Raw genomic sequence first — 17466 nt, 5'->3', positions numbered from 1 at the left:
GGATTATTGGAGGTGAGGCATCTCAAGGCGGACTCCAGTTCCTGGTTCATCCGCTCGGTCTGGCCATTAGACTGCGGGTGATATCCAGAGGTTAAAGAAATCTTTGCTTCAAGTGCAGAACAAAAATGTTTCCAAACCTGAGATGTAAATTGAGGACCCCGGTCAGACAGGATTTCTTGCGGGATCCCATGAAGGCGAAAAACATGTTTCACGAGGAGCTGGGCAGTTTGCAGGGCAGACAGGAGCTTTCTTAAAGGAACCAAATGACAAGACTTAGAGAATCGATCTACTATTGTAAGGATGGTGGTCATACCTAGAGAGACCGGTAGTCCAGTGATGAAGTCCACGGCGATGTGAGACCATGGACGTCTGGGAATAGATAATGGCCTTAAGAGACCAGATGGGGGTAAGTGAGAAGCCTTGTTTCGGGCACAAACTGGACAAGAGAGGACGTACTCCCTAACATCTTTATGGAGGGACGACCACCAAAATCTCCGCGAGACCAGAGCAATCGTTCGGCTAATAACCGGGATGAGCAGAGAATTTAACCGAATGCATCCAGCTTATCAATCTGCTTCTGATACTGGAGGGAACATACATTCTATTCTCCGGGCCAGTGCCAGGGTCAGGTTCAGACTGTTGAGCCTGTTTAACCAGGTCCTCAATTTCCCAAGTCACCGTGGCCACCGAACAACTGGGTGGAAGGATAGAGGTGGGAACCTTCACCGAGTCGTCTGGGGAATGGATTCTGGACAGGGCATCCGGTTTGACATTACGGGATCCAGGCCGGTACGAGATGGTTAGATTGAAACAAGAGAAAAATAAGGACCACCGGGACTGACGGGGGTTTAATCTTTTTGCTGATTGTATATATGCCAGGTTCCTATGATCTGTCCACACCAGAACTGGATGAGAGGCACCCTACAACCAGTGTCGCCATTCTTCGAGAGCCAGCTTAATGGGCAGCAGTTCCCTGTCCCCCACATCATAGTTCCTTTCGGCTGGAAACAGTCTACGGGAAAAAAAAGCACATGGGTGAGTCTTGTTGTCAAAATCAGAGAATTGTGAAAGTACAGCCCCAACTCCAGTGTCAGAAGCGTCCACCTCCACAACAAACTGCTTATCTGGGTCAGGTTGAATTAGGATGGGAGCACTGGCAAACATGTTCTTAAGCCGACTGAAAGCAGCGTCGGCTTCTGGCGTCCAGGTGAATGGGATCTTGACCGAAGTGAGAGCAGTTAATGGTTGGGCTATTTGACTGTAATTCTTAATGAAGCGACGGTAAAAGTTAGCGAAACCCAGGAACCTCTGCAGTTGTTTTCTAGTTTGAGGAATGGGCCAACTTAACACCGCCTGAATCTTCTCCTCCGCCGGTTTCACCTGTCCGCCCTCCAGGACAAACCCTAAGAAGGTCACAGAGGGTTGATGGAATTCGCACTTCTCTGCCTTTTGACAAAAAGCTTGTTTTCCAAAAGGCGCTGAAGGACGAGGCGGACATGTTTCTTGTGTTCATCAAGGTTCTTAGAGTAGATCAAAATGTCATCCAAATACACGAATACAAACACATTTATAAAGTCTCTTAGGACATCATTTATGAGTGCTTGAAAGCAGGCTGGGGCATTTGTCAGACCAAACGGCATAACAAGATATTCAAAATGTCCTAATGGTGTCTTGAATGCCGTTTTCCATTCATCTCCTTCTCGAATGCGCAGGAGATGATACGCATTTCTAAGATCCAACTTAGAAAAAATGGTCGCACCGTGAACTGGTTCAAATGCCGAGGAGAAGAGTGGCAGAGGATACTTGTTCTTTACTGTTATTTGGTTCAACCCTCGGTAGTCTATGCACGGTCTTAGTGAACCATCTTTTTTCCCCACAAAGAAAAACCCCGCCCCTAACGGGGAAGATGAGGGGCGAATTAAGCCAGCCTCTTGCGATTCCTTTATATATCTCTCCAACGTTTGCCTCTCAGGCTTGGAATAGTTATATTTAACTAGATAAGTTAAATATAATATTTAACTTATCTAGATTTTTTTTTTTTTTTTTTGCATATTTGAAAACATAGTGACCCAAATGAGATTCAGTAGTGAAATTTAAGATTACAAATAAAAAATGAAAGAAGATAAACATCAATATATCTACAAAACATACCTGACGGAATTAAGCCAACATTTTTTCTGTTCTGATCATCATGCAATCTGAGCTGAATATTAATTTTCTAGATCATTTTTCAGCCAAAACATTCCCACACAGAAAAAACTGTCCATATGCTCATCAAGATACTTTTGGAACTTGAGTGATGGATGGTCTTGTGTAATCAGTATAATTATGTACAAAAGCATAATTGTATAATTGTGCAATAAACCTATTATGTTTCTGTGAGGGTCAAATTACTTTGTGTCCTAGAATGAAAAAACTTGGAAAATCTGTCACATTAGTTTGCTCCCTGTAAATTACTTTGTTCTTACTTTGTTCACGATGAAAGTTCATATTATTGAGGTTAAAACATGAGAAATGTGCCTTCTTACGTCATCTAGTGCCCCACGTGTCCGGACTGAGAGCCACCACATCGTTGTCCCAAACGTGTCGCATTGAGATCGTTGAGCATATTATGTGCCTTTCATTTCAGTTTTTGCTCTGTTATCACATTTTTGTTGAATAATAGTGTTTATTGGAACTATTTAATTATTCAAATGTAAACTTTTACTGATTTTAGGTCAAATGTAATGTATAATATTGTGTTTGAAAAAATCCTTTTGCAATTTATAAAAAGGTAAATTGACAATGTAGTGAAATACTGCATTGAGGCAAAAGATAATTGTTTTATTGCAAATTTGAGCAATTTGATAAATTGATGTCAAATATGATGTCTATAGAAACATGATTTAAGGATTAAAGCTAGAACAGCTTAATAAAATTCTATTATAGAGCTTTGGAACTTATGTCACTAAGTGTGACGTTTACTTCTCGCGCAGTCACTCGGCGCCATCTTTGTTGGCCACTGACCAAAACAAACTAGTCAGAAAACCGTGTTTTCTTTGTGTTCCCGACCGCAGCAAAGTTGTTTTCAAGTTGGATATTGGATATTTGCGCTCCGCGGAGTAAGGGGCGTTTAGCTCAAGGTTGATCCGATTTATGAACGCTAATTTCGGCCAGCTGGTCTCTGGTCCGTTAATTTCCGAACCAAACACTCCTGTAAATAAATGCTTCTGTTCTTGTGACGAACTGATACAAAAAGATGGTAATTCATGCTATTACAAGGCAAACTATCTTCTATTAAAGTTTTACATCATATTCAATATTTTAAATCATTTCAATATTAAATGTTTTCTTCAATAGATTCCAAATCGTGTGCCATTAACTCAAGATCTGTGTGAAATTGTTCTACTAGACCAGTGTTTTTCAACCTTTTTTGAGCCAAGGTACATTGTTTTAATTGAAAAAATCACGAGGCACACCATCAACCAAAAAATGTAAACAAAGATACTCTGTCGCCGCCTATATTACATATATAGTCATTCTTATCAAAGTATCTTGAATAGGAGTCAAATAAACACAAACATTTATTTTTATCACATTTTACATTTCTTATTTCAAATTTCACTTAACATGCACTTAACTTCAAAAATACACCTGAACAGTGCCACAACAATGTGGTGTTAAATTTAAAGAAGTTGTAGAAAACTTCAAAGTGTTTTACAAACTAATCCACAAGCATTCTTTTAGCCGGAATAAAGAAAGTAATTCTTATTCTGAAAGAAGCAATAATATTTGAGAAAGATTTCACTTCACATTTGCTATTACAATATGAAGAGTGGCATGTACAAAATGTCAATATCTATCTTTTATCCACCTGGTGTAAAACCTGTGCATGTTTGGATGAAAACTATGGAAGTAAATATGTGCCATCAGAATTTGAATAAAAAATGCATCTGAAACTTGAATGTTGTATATTTGCGCTTACTTTTTCAATTTCAAAATTAATTCAGAATACAATTTTGACCTAAAAAAAATTCAGTGTCATTATTTGTACACGTTTGCAATTTTCATTTGTTAAAAAAATTCACATTCCTATTTCAAAGTGATGAAATTTTCAATATATATATTTTTCAGTGTTAAAAAAATTCAGCATATAAAAAAATTCAACTTTTAAAAATTCAAATGCAATATTTTTAGTGTCCTAAAAATTCAGCTTGCTCAAATTCGCTGTCTCAAATTCAACATCTAAAAATTCGCTGTACAAAAATGGCGAGGTTACTTCAGGTCACAGACATTAGCAATCGTTGTCAGATTTCAACACTGAGCCAATCACATGACCCAAGCGTCATATTGAAGAAATACCAGCATCACCGAGGTCAGCGACCATGGAGGCGAACGCAAACCCAACGGTAAGTCTATGCTTTCATATTTCTGTAGTACATTTTATTTTACGCATGAACTTTGATACATGATATTAAAGCTTGATTTAAATCACAGGTTTGGGCCGTTGTTAATCTTACGCCATGTAATGCTGGCATATTAGTTCTCGCTACCTGCTAGACCTCCACCCCCTTCTCTTGGCTGTCCCACACCCAATTTTCCCCTGTTTTATTTAAAAAAGGAATATCACTTGCGCCAAGCCTAGAATCTTTAAAGATAACTGATGGCTGGCGACTTTCCGGGTTGATTGTATGTTGTCTTAGGTGAGACTGAGACAGGCAGTCTTAGTAAAAGTCGTAATTTTCCAGGTGATGCTACTGCTAATGTAGAAGCTAACATGGCTGCCTTGTATGCTTCAAGGAGGGGCTGTGAACTCTTCCGACATTAATTATAACCACAACCCCATTCTGTTCATCTACTGTATTGTTCATGTGACTTCATTTATGAATAAATTAATACATTTATGGTCATATTAGCGTCATCCAAACTACTGCTTCTCTTATCTGACAAGTGTTGATATATATTAATTTACATTCTTTTTACTTTGCGGTACAAAACGTCGTTCTGTTACCTAGCAACATTAGAAACAACCTTTGTTTTTTCATTTGATTTTAACTCATTTTGAGAAAAATATATGCTTGCAAGTACAGCTGTTAACTTATTAAAATCATTTTAATCCCCACTACTTTGTATCTCCAAAATATATCTTTTGAGCTCAAATTTGTGATTAATGCTGTAATTATAAGCAAATTCTGATTAAGTTACACACCATTCAATTCCTGAACCCCACAGTGCCTTGACAGAGGTACATTTTAATTGGATAATTTAATGTGTAGCATGTATACTATCATTCATTTAATTTGTAACATAGCAATCTGCAGTCATCAAGTACATTTTGAGTTCTCTTGATCCCTTCTTTGTTTTCCAGGGTGTACAGATTCCCGAAATTGAATGGGAGGAGTGCGGGCTTCCTCTTCAGGAAGAGTCAAACGTCACAGTACCAAATTCAAATGTGGAACTGACTGATGAACAAATGCCTTAGGAGTCGCAGTAAACCCAAAAGGCACATCACTGTCTTTTTGTTGTGACATTTATATTGCTGCAGTTCTGTTTTGTGAACAGTTCTTTACTTTGTGAAACTTGTCCAGTTTCAAAATACAGCATTTATGAAATGTAAAGCTAAGTGCTGATCATATTACCACAGAGGTAAAATTTGTGTTTTGGAAAAGTGAATCATAGTGCTTTTATGGTAGACTTGTTAAAGAACTAAAATGTTCTAAATTTGTGAGTTGATTGTTCTTTTATCTCAAAAGGAACCTAGTAGGTACAGTTGTGTAGGACCTTCATTTTCTTGCATTATAAGAATGGAAAAGTTAAGTTTGTCTTATGTCATTTATTTTCTAATACTTCAAGCATAGATGAACATTCAATAAAATACTGCATAAAAACAGTTTCCGTTTCATATTTCCTGTACAAACAGTGCTGACTCAGAAACTCTGAACATAGTTACTCTAACATTTAAGATTTACAGGGATGCTTGACAAACATTTCAGGTACTTAGTCGTCACTTCAAAGAACACAACTTAATGTCAAGACTGCGGTGAATGATTAACAGTATTTGTAAAAAAGAAAAAAGCTAATAATAAAATGACTTTGTAATTTTACTTAATTGCCATATTGAAATGCAATTATTGAACAAATGAAACACCAATGCACTGAGTTCTCAAAGAAGACCAAAGCCAGTCCCAACCGATTTAAGACACACCGTCATGTCAGCATACAGAGCCTGGTAGGTAGAACAATGGCTTGGAAGGCGTAAACGTTCACTGCAGGTGGATGAAGTGGCCATGTGGTTTGGTCCAGTTGACTGCACTACTTCAGGCTTCAGTTCCTGCCATGGAGCCTCCCAGCCAACCCAAATCTCATGAGCTGGTGCAGATTGTCTGAAGATGCTAGGAAAAGTATTCATTTGTTTTTTTTAGATACATGGTGAGTTAGTTTCCTGTAGATGTTATCATTCATAAAGCTGACTTTGAGATATGACTTTATGCGAATGTCTTTTCCATCTAAGAAACTAATGAATATGAATGTGATATCCTTCAAAAATCATTTGAATACCTTTTGCCATGTTCACTAATCAACCTGAAAAGCTTTATCAGCTTTATCTGTGCAGTGTTAAGACATGATTATAAGAAAATAAATGTACTGTATTATGCTGGTATGTATTGCACATCTTATCATTCTCAAAATAACAAACATTGGCCAAATGTTTATACAGACATTTTACCTTCTTTGAGAAACTGATGGAGAAACCCTGTCACCTGCGTAGTTTCTGCTTCCAAGACATCATCGTTGTCGTCACCGTCATCACTTTGCTTCTTCACCTGCAGGACCTGGATTGACTGCAGTCAATCCGGGTCCTGCAGTCAACCCGGATTGACTGCAGGACCATCTGTAATTGGAGAAATAGAAATGGCTCCAAACGATCAGGGAGTCTATCAAAAATATGATCCAGCAAAAGTTCCTTGAAAAGAAAAAAGAAAAAAAATGTCAAAAACATTGTCAATAAAATAAAAAAACTATTTTGAAATCAATAGGTCAGTATTGAGAAATCGAATTAAATAATATTTAATCTAAAATAAGTTAGCAGCTGTACTTGCAAGCATATATTTTCTTCAAAATGAGTTAAAATCAAATGAAAAAACAAAGGTTGTTTCTAATGTTGCTAGGTAACAGAACGACGTTTTGTAACGCAAAGTAAAAAGAATGTAAATTAATATATATCAACACTTGTCAGATAAGAGAAGCAGTAGTTTGGATGACGCTATAATGACCATAAATGTATTAATTTATTCATAAATGAAGTCACATGAACAATACAGTAGATGAACAGAATGGGGTTGTGGTTATAATTAATGTCGGAAGAGTTCACAGCCCCTCCTTGAAGCATACAAGGCAGCCATATTAGCTACATTAGCGGTAGCATCTCCTGGAAAATTACGACTTTTACTAAGACTGCCTGTCTCAGTCTCACCTAAGACAACATACAAACAACCCGGAAAGTCGCCACCCATCAGTTATCTTTAAAGATTCTAGGGTTGGCGCAAGTGATATTCCTTTTTTAAATAAAACGGGAAAATTGGGTGTAGGACAGCCAAGAGAAGGGGGTGGAGGTCTAGCAGGTAGCGAGAACTAATATGCCAGCATTACATGGCGTAAAATATGCCAGCATTACATGGCGTAAGATTAACAACGGCCCAAACCCGTGATTTAAATCAAGCTTTAATATCATGTATCAAAGTTCATGCGCAAAATAAAATGTACTACAGAAATATGAAAGCATAGACTCACCGTTGGGTTTGCGTTCGCCTCCATAGTCGCTGACCTCGGTGATGCTGGTATTTCTTCAATATGACGCTTGGGTCATGTGATTGGCTCAGTGTTGAAATCTGACAACGATTGCTAATGTCTGTGACCTGAAGTAACCTCGCCATTTTTGTACAGCGAATTTTTAGATGTTGAATTTGAGACAGCGAATTTGAGCAAGCTGAATTTTTAGGACACTGAAAATATTGCATTTGTATTTTTAAAAGTTGATTTTTTTATATGCTGAATTTTTTTAACACTGAAAAATATATATATTGAAAATTTTATCACTTTGAAATAGGAATGTGAATTTTTTTAACAAATGAAAATTGCAAACGTGTACAAATAATGACACTGAATTTTCTTTTTTAGGTCAAAATTGTATTCTGAATTAATTTTAAAATTGAAAAAGTAAGCGCAAATATACAACATTCAAGTTTCAGATGCATTTTTTATTCAAATTCTAATGGCACATATTTACTTCCATAGAAACAGCTGATTTCCTGGCAGAAAGTGAAGAAAGACAAAGCTCTTCCTCAGCAGCTCTCAGTCTCTCTCTGTTTTTAGTTTTTATCGTAGCCAGGCTTGAGAAGCTCACTTCACACAGATATGTTGTGGGAAATGGACCCATGTTCTGTTGTCACAGTCTTTCTAGATTCAGTGATCTCACCGCTACCTGTAACATTCATGCATCACTAATTCTCTTGTTTTAATGTAAAATGCTCTGTACCTACTGCCATCTAGTGGTAAGAAAATTACATGATTACGCCACTAGTCACTACAAGAGTAGACACTCGAAGATGGCATTATTTGCAGATAATTTTCAAAAAATCTTTTAAAACCAATTACCATATTTTTCGGACTGTAGACCGCACCATACTAGCACCTTCAATTAAAAAAAAACTGGAAGCTGCGCTCGGTTTTCCAAAAGGACCCAGCAGAGGGTTGCGTCCTAATAAATCTTTCTGGATATATTAAGGACGCAGCACTCCGTCTCCAAAGCAGAACCATGGTTTCGTTCACACCGAGCTTAAGTGCAGCGGCTCTATTTCCCTACTGTAGTGCCAGATCGACAGCCCTCAACTTAAAAGCTGCATCATACGAGTTTGAAAACATTTCTCTGTCGTACCTGCTGCTAGCTGGTTGTTCTAAATGAAAATTAACCGTTCTTCTTTGATTTCCAATTTTGACTTCCAATGATTCTCTTCCTGCTAGAGAGCCCCCTGGTGGTTGAAGAAAAATCCAGAGAGAAGCCGCACCGGGCTACTATCCGGCATGGTTCAAAGCTTAGGAAAAAAGTAGCAGCTTATAGTCCGGAAAATACGGTACCGTAGTGAAATTAAATAATTTCCACGGCACACCTGACGATCACTCACGGCACACTAGTGTGCCGCGGAACAGTGGTTGGAAAACACTGTACTAGACTGTATATGTGAGACACATTCATCTTTATTACATTTTAACACTTTCTATTTTTTTTTTGTTACTTCTGTAGTCAAAATTTTGTATTTTTCTTCAATAGCTTCTAGGTCATGTGACCTATTAACTCAAAATTTGTGTGAAATTATTCTACTAAACTATATAGATTAGGCATATTTTTATTCCATCTTGACCCCTTTTTTATTTTTAACCAAAATTATATTTAAAAAATATATTTAAAAAAATTTAATAAAATGTATTACCTCAGACGATCATCACATTTGTTACCTGTAATGTTCAATTATATAAAATTCTAGGACAGGATCTATTCCATTACTTGTTCACTTACTTGAAATATGTTAAATACAACAAATATTTACTTAAAGTGTGATCTATTTAATAAAATTTACTTGTAACCTTTATTGTTTAATTACACATTATATGTTTAAAGATGGGCTCTTTCATTTGGTTTGTTCATGATGTGATGTGCCGGTTGACCCAAACACAGCAGGCAGTAGTCGTACTTTATGTGAATGTTATTTTAATGAACAAAATAAAGCAAAACAAACCCAAAAACCCAGTGTCCTGACAGTCTGTTTGTTACATTAAATGTTCACATCTATTAATACCCAGTAAATGTAACAAGCAGATGTCTATTTATATAATAGTTTACTTTAGTCACATAAAATATTTATTTAAAAATATAATCTTTCATTACGTGTATGTTTATTACCTGAAATATTTATACATCAAATTTTGACTTAAAATGTGATTAATTTCTTCACCTGTTTACATGCAACTTGAAGTGCTTGAATCAAACGTTTCATGAATGTTGAATACATTCAATTATTAAATGAGAGAAAACAGCCACTTCCAACTGTACACATTTCAACACAAATGGTTCCTGTTCCTCTTCAGAGTCTGCAGCCTTGCTGAACTCCTCTTCTGGGGTTTCTTAATCAGTCTCTCCAACTTGCTCCTCTTCTATTGCCTCCGCTACTGTGTTTTCATTATTTACCTCATCTGGAGTAAATAATAAAAACAGTCTCTGTAACTTGTTGGATGGTCTTGCTGTATCGCCTCTTTAATTGTTGCGCATGTCTGTCCGATGTTGTGGCGTTTACCTCACAGTGACCCATATTCAGTGCTGGAACCCAGTCTGGATTTAGCTAATCCACTTCACACGTCGGTTTGCCTTGAAGAGGACCTACTGTAAATTTAATACTGTAAATTTGATAACACTAGAAAACTTAAATAGTTTACTTCACAATAATGGAATAACCTCGATGTAAACTGACAAAACTCAAACTACACTACATAAACAATAAAAGCTCGACCTAAACAAGGTTGACCCACTTAAATGAATTCAACATAAACTGAACATGAGTACACCCGGACAAAATCATAGCAAAAAATGACACAACACCAACAAAGCAAATTTAGACACCAGAATGGAAATGTCTGGAGCAAACTTGTAGGTGTCTGGGGATGTTAGAGCAGTGTTTTTCAACCACTGTGCCATGGCACACTAGTGTGCAGTGAGTGATTGTCAGGTGTGCCGTGGAAATTATCCAATTTCACCTACCGTATTTTCCGGACTATAAGCTGCTACTTTTTTCCTACACTTTGAACATGCGGCTTTTCTGTGGATTTTTTTTCAACCACCTCTTTAGCTCTTTAGCAAGAAGTGAATGATTGGAAGTCAAAATTGGAAATCAAAGAAGAACACACTAATTTTAATTTAGAACAAGCACATGCTAGCAGCAGGCACGACAGAGAAATGTTTTCAAACTCATATGATGCAGCTTCTAAGTTGAGGAGTATCGATCTGGCAGTACAGGAGGGAAATAAAGCCGTTGCATGTAAACTCGGCATGAACAAAACCGGATTTGGAGACGGAAAAATGTGTCTTTAATATATCCAGCAGTTATTAGGACGCAGCCCTCTGCTGCCCTCTGCTGGGTCCTTATGGAAAACCGAGAGCGGCAGAGATACCAGCGGCCTGTTATATGTAAGTTTCCCGGGGGGTTAAAAAAATTTGAAGGTACGTTTTATAGCAGGGGTCCCCAAACTATGGCCCGCAGGCCGGATCCGGCCCACCTCCACATTTGGTCCAGCCCCTGAACAATACCAGAGAGCATTCAGATTTTTTTTCATTTACTGCCACCACCAGGGGGCTCATTAGCCACCAGGGGGCTAATGAGCCCCCTGGTGGATTTTTCTTCAACCACCAGGGGGCTCATTAGCAGGAAGTGAATCATTGGAAGTCTCGGTTACTTGCGTGCCAATATTGAGCCCACAAGCAGCAAAATGAGTAAGAAACAGATCAGATGTCTTTGCAAAGTTTCTTTGCAAAGGGGAAAAGGCCCACAGAAGAGACAGGAGAATGGATTTATCCCAGACCGGTAGGTGAGTCCCACATTACAAGCCTGCTCTGCTTAACATGCGGCGACCGGCTGCTACTGAGGCAATGAAGCTTCAAGCTGCTTTGCCACATAGAGACCAAACACGCTGTGCTCAAGCAACACAGCTCGGGTGTTATTGTCTCCCATCACTCCCAGATGGAACCGTCTTGTTGCAGAGAAATAAGCTCAGGGCTCCCGTTAGTCATTATTGTGACTTAAAATTTTTACGAAAGTAAAATGTTCGTTTTTGTGGCGCTTCTGTTATTTTGAAGGGATATATATAAACGTTTCCATAGCGACCAGAGTCAGAACGTTTGGGCAAGAGGAGATGAGTAGAGCTTGTGAGTCGTAAGTCAGGTTTAGACGGCAAGATTTAAGAATTGTCAGCCGATTCTCCAAACCTCTGTGACCACTGAGCTGATAAAAGTACAACAGGTTTGATCGGTTCGTGTGTCCAAGGCAGGAGCAACACGAACCGATTCCAGTCATGAACATCCCGATTCCAGAGAATAACTCAGTAAAACCCCCAACATAGTGGGAATTTAGAATAACCAAACACGGATGACGATGTAGAAGCAATAGTGATAGTTTGTGGACTCATTTTAAGAGATAAAAGGTCCTGCGGTGTGGCCTACCCCAGGTGTACCGCAGATAAGGATACAGGCTGGATAGGATACAGGCATCCTCATCCCAGGATGCCTGTATCACTCACATCTTCACACACAGTTGGTTATGCGTGAGACCACTGAGTGGCATTTTTCATTTTTATTGTTTCATCCTGAAATTTTGGACATTACGTTTTGGACCAGTTTTTATGTGGGACATTGTAACAAACTGCTGTGTAGGAAAGTCTCCTCATGTGAATGATGCTGAGTTGAACCTAATTGGAACTGAAATTGATTCATCTGTTGTCTATTACGATTTAAAATTCAGATTACCAGGGTGCACCCAAAAGATTTAAAACTGAGAACTAGCACTTGGCCAAGTATTATTATTATTATTATTTCTTGTATTTTATTTTGTGTAATTTTATTTTCATAATTGTGTGTTTTGTACAACTGTTTGTCAATTTTATGGTTTGTCACTGAAGCCAGTTGTTCTTTAAATTTATCCAACTGTCTTTGTATGTCATTTAAACACTCCACTGTGCTCCTACAGCCAAACCTATTGGCTTATTAATTAAAATATATAATACCCTTCTCTTCTGTGTTACACTTACTTGAAACCAGCTGATGTAAACAAAGTATTATATGCAGGATTTCCTTGCAGTCTGAAGTCAAGACATGTTTGTGCTTACTGATTTGTTTAGCTTTTGAACTGTGTATATTTGTAAGCAACAGTTGTTTTAACCAAGATGGCGCCAGTGTGTACGGCGTGCCGTCTGTCCACCTTATTTGTGGTTGTTAATGTTTGTATCAGCGCTTGTTTTTCAAAGTTTTTACACCAGCGCTCTACTGATTTATGACCGCCGAACTCTTTTGGATCTCCGATCCCTAGCAGAGGCGAAATTTTCTTATGGAAATCCAAAAACTTTGCCTCCGGTTCTATCGGGAGTTCCGGACTACCTTTTCTGTGCTCCGGCTCCACCTTTCCGGAGAAAACGCCACCGTGCCCGAGGGAAACGCAGCGGTAGGCTGGTGAGGTTGAAGGTCTGCTTAGCGCGGATTGCTACAACTGAAAGAAGCCTTTTTTGGTGCCCTTGGGATTTTGCTTACACCTGGTTGGTGCCGGTGGCTGGCTCAGAGGGACTGTTTCTGCAGCCGCGGCCTCGCTACCGTATTCCGAGCCGCTCCAGGCAGCAGGGAGTTAATACTACGAACCTCCAGGCTCTCCGTCGGGGTGTTTGCGGCGCTAAAGACCCGACCCTACCGGCTCCTGTCAGGATCGCCAGATCCCTCTCAAATAAAACTTTTATTCTTAAGGATTTCTTCACTTTAAACCAACTGGATTTCCTGTCTGTGACAGAGACTTGGCTGAGTGTTGGTGAGCTCAGTGCTTTCTCTGAACTCTTACCTCCTGACTGTGTTTATTTGAACTGTCCCCAGACATCAGGTCGTGGAGGAGGAATAGCGACTTTCTTTCGGAACGTATACAAATGTAAGCCGCTGTCCGCGGCCTTCTCCTCCTCCAGCTTTGAACTGAGTATGTTTGAGCTGGGTCGCTCCCACCCCTTGCTGTGCGCTGTTATCTACAGACCTCCTGGATACAATAAGGACTTTTTGAATGACTTTTCTGAACTGTTGGCAGACGTTTTGCCCCAATATGATCAAGTCCTCATTATTGGAGATTTTAACATTCACGTTTGCTGCCCGGACAAACCGATGGTAAAAGACTTTTTGAATTTGATTGATTCTTTTAACTTCACTCAGTGGGTGTCTGAGCCCACACATGAAGGTGGTCATGTACTTGACCTTGTTTTGTCATTTGGGTTGTCTATTTCTCACTTGCTGATTGGTGATGCTGTGTTTTCAGACCATAAGCCGGTGCTGTTCAATATTGCTATGCCTGGTAATTCTGTTAAACCCTGTGTTTCTGCACGGTGCCATCGCGTTATAAACCAGCTCACGGCTACTCGTTTCTCTGCGATTTTTGATCAAAACATTTCTATGTCCACATCTTCTGATACTGAGGCTCTCACCTCCTAGTTCTACTCTGCATGTCAGTCTGCTCTAGATGAAGTGGCTCCATTGAAACCCAGGAAATTGAAGACTAAATTAGAACCATGGCTGAATGACACAACTCGTGCTGCTCGCCGTGAATGCCGAAAAGTTGAACGAAAGTGGAAAAAAGACAAGTTGCAGGTGTCGTTCCAGCTACTGAAGGATTCCTGGCATCGCTACCAGTTAATAGTGAAAGATGCCAAATGGGAGCACTTGTCAAATATAATTTTGCTTAATCGTCATAAGCCTCGCTTATTATTTAGTATTGTTGATAGTGTTTTGAATGCCCCTCAGTACACGGGCTTTGAGCCATCACTGGAGATATGTGAGAAATTTCGCACTTTTTTCGTGAACAAAGTGGACAGTGTTAGGGCACAAATAACGTGCTCAGCCTCTGACCCTTCAGTCTCTGTCAATTGCTCTACTGCTTTGTACCAGTTTGAGCCTGTTACTCTGTCTTCATTATATGAGATTATTGGTCATCTTAAGTCCTCAGGTTCTGAAACTGACATTTTCCCACCGCGGCTTTTTAAAGAGGTTCTTCCTGTCTTAGGCTCTTTTGTTCTGGCTCTTATAAATAGTAGCCTGTCTACTGGTGTGGTTCCAAGACTATTTAAACAGGCATTAGTTCAACCACTGATCAAAAAACCTGGCCTAGACCCTTCTTTGTTATCCAACTTCAGGCCTATTTCTAAGCTTCCTTTCATCTCTAAAATCTTAGAGAAAGTTGTTTATAACCAATTAAAAGCCTACCTCGATGAAAACAATATTCTTGAGGCCTTTCAGTCTGGTTTTAAAACTTTTCACAGTACTGAATCTGCATTGTTGAGGGTTTTTAATGATATTCTTCTGGCTACAGATGCTGGGGACCCTGTGATTTTAGTTCTCTTAGATTTGACTGCGGCCTTTGACACGGTGGATCATGATGTTTTAATTTCTCGTTTAGAGCATTATGTAGGTCTCAAAGGCACTGTCCTAGCGTGGCTTCGGTCTTACCTGGCCGATAGGTCTTTCTGTGTTAACCTAGATGATTTTAGATCATCCCCTGCTCCTTTATTGTGTGGGGTGCTGCAGGGCTCAATACTTGGACCTCTTGTTTTCTTTATATTTGCTTCCTCTTGGGTCAATACTTAGGAAACACAATATTGCTTTTCATTGCTATGCGGATGACACACAGATCTATGTGCCCCTAAATCGCAAGGGAGTCATTTCTGTGCGGATTTTAATGAAGTGCATTGATGAAATTAAAACTTGGATGGCTCTGAACTTCTTGAATTTTAATGAAAGAAAGACGGAAGTGATTGTTTTTGGCCCTGGTACCACTGGTAGGTCTCCTCCAGTGGACGTGGGTCCGCTATCACAATATGTAAAGCCTTCTGTCACAAACCTGGGATTCGTAATGGATGAAAATTTTAAATTGGACAGGCAAATCAGTGCCGTAGTGAAATCGAGCTTCTTTCATTTGAGGCGGCTTGCAAAGATTAAGAACATTTTATCAGCTGAGCACTTTCAAGTAGTAATCCATGCCTTTATCACAACTCGGTTGGATTATTGCAATTCCTTATACGTTGGTGTAAGCCAGTCCTCTCTGTCTCGTCTTCAGCTGGTCCAGAATGCTGCTGCACGGCTTTTAACTGGATCGCGGATGAGAGAACATGTTACCCCTATTTTATCCTCTCTGCACTGGTTACCTGTCCATTTTAGAGTCCATTTTAAAATTCTTTTATTTGTTTTTAAATCTTTAAATGGCCTTGCCCCCTCCTATCTTTCTGAGCTGCTACATGTACGCTGCCCTTCCCGAGCTCTCAGATCAGCGAGTCAACTGTACCTGGAGGTGCCGAGGACTTTGAGGAAGCTCAGAGGGGACAGGGCGTTTGCTGTGGCAGCTCCTAAACTTTGGAACTCTTTGCCAATGTCGGTAAAACAGGCCACTTCTCTGGCAACTTTTAAATCTGCTCTTAAGACTCACCTTTTTCGGCTGTTCTTTGATTCAGTTTGAGCTGCTGCTACTTTTAGTTACTTTTATTGCTTTTTTTAGATTACTTATTGTGATATTTATTATGACTGCATATTTCGGTATGTTCTTGTATTGCATTGTGTCTTCATTTTAAGTGATTGTATTTTTGGTGTTGGTGTGCTTTTAATTTTTATTTCACTTGTTTTAATTCTGTGGCTGTACAGCACTTTGGTCAGTGGAACTGTTTTAAAGTGCTATATAAATAAACTTGGCTTGGCTTGGCTTATGTTTGACAGTCGTGGTGGTTTATTGAGAAGAAATGTATTCATGCTGAAAAATATGAGTCATGATGAGATTTTGAACACAGATTTATTAGAGAAGATAAATATAAAAACAATGCAGAACAATAAACAATGGTATCAGCCTGTGACAGCTGACCCTACTGTCACACAGACCTGAATGGTAACTGTTTGTTTTGTTCATCCTTAATATTAATTTAGACATTAATTAGTGAATAGTTTAGATTTTTATTTTTGAAAATTATTTTCATTAGCTTGACTTTTTAGTTAACTATTTGAAGTGCACACATTTAGTTAACTTTATTTGTCAGTTATTTATATTTTTGTTAAAAGCAACAAATTGATTTATTTGTTTTGAGTTACCAGTTTCCTTTGGAGCTGCTGCTGGAGGGTCACAGAAGAGCTCCAGCTAATTGACATCCATATATGGCTGGCAAACCTCCTCAGCGGGCCGTTCCATTTGTTTGCCCGGGGACAGGGAAATTCGGTTTTCTTTAATTTAATTTGACCAGTTCTTTAATGTCTCTTCTATTTGGTAGTTTCAGTCTAATGTTTGTTTAATTGAAAGATTTGGTGTTGCATTGATTAGTATTTGTTCAAGTTTTTGCATGTTTAAATTACGCCTTGTGTGTCAGCTGTGGTCTGATCAGCCACTATTTAAGCTCCCCTCATGTCTTGTTTGTTAGGTCAGTTTTGTGCTTGAGTTCTTTGTGTTACTACCTGAGTTGGAGTTTGTTATGTTGACCTCAGTTTTTGGGCCCAGTTCTTCATTGTTTAATTATTTTTGAACTTTTTTGTAATAAATTAAGATTATTTTTGGATTCCATTCAGCGTCTCTCTGGCTGGTTTATGCAAGAATCCTCACATTTGGTGTCAGAAGTGGGATCTTACCAGCCAGGAGCACAAAGTTTTTTTTCCCCCATTACCAACCCTGATGATTG

At 38.9% G+C, this 17466-nt stretch overlaps 1 protein-coding gene and 1 long non-coding RNA gene across 6 annotated transcripts in view; one reads left to right on the top strand and one right to left on the bottom strand.

Moving 5' to 3' along the window:
* The window catches only part of tafa5l (TAFA chemokine like family member 5, like), a 201153-nt gene that overhangs the window by 90035 nt on the left and 93652 nt on the right, over window positions 1-17466 (top strand). The window lies entirely within an intron of this gene.
* On the bottom strand, window positions 5798-8329 carry LOC145552132 (uncharacterized). Of its 2 annotated transcripts, XR_014088072.1 has the most exons (3): window positions 6851-8329; window positions 6707-6812; window positions 5798-6371 (listed from the first exon to the last, which is right to left on the bottom strand). It is a non-coding gene; the product is annotated as an uncharacterized LOC145552132 (long non-coding RNA). The 2 variants fall into 2 exon arrangements; XR_014088071.1 differs by having other exon boundaries at window positions 5798-6812.

This window comes from Poecilia reticulata, chromosome 7 (genome assembly GCF_904066995.2).
Source record: "Poecilia reticulata chromosome 7, P_reticulata-male-v2, whole genome shotgun sequence".
In the NCBI taxonomy this organism is placed as follows: Eukaryota; Metazoa; Chordata; class Actinopteri; order Cyprinodontiformes; family Poeciliidae; genus Poecilia; species Poecilia reticulata.
This window is presented reverse-complemented; position numbering and strand designations above follow the sequence as displayed.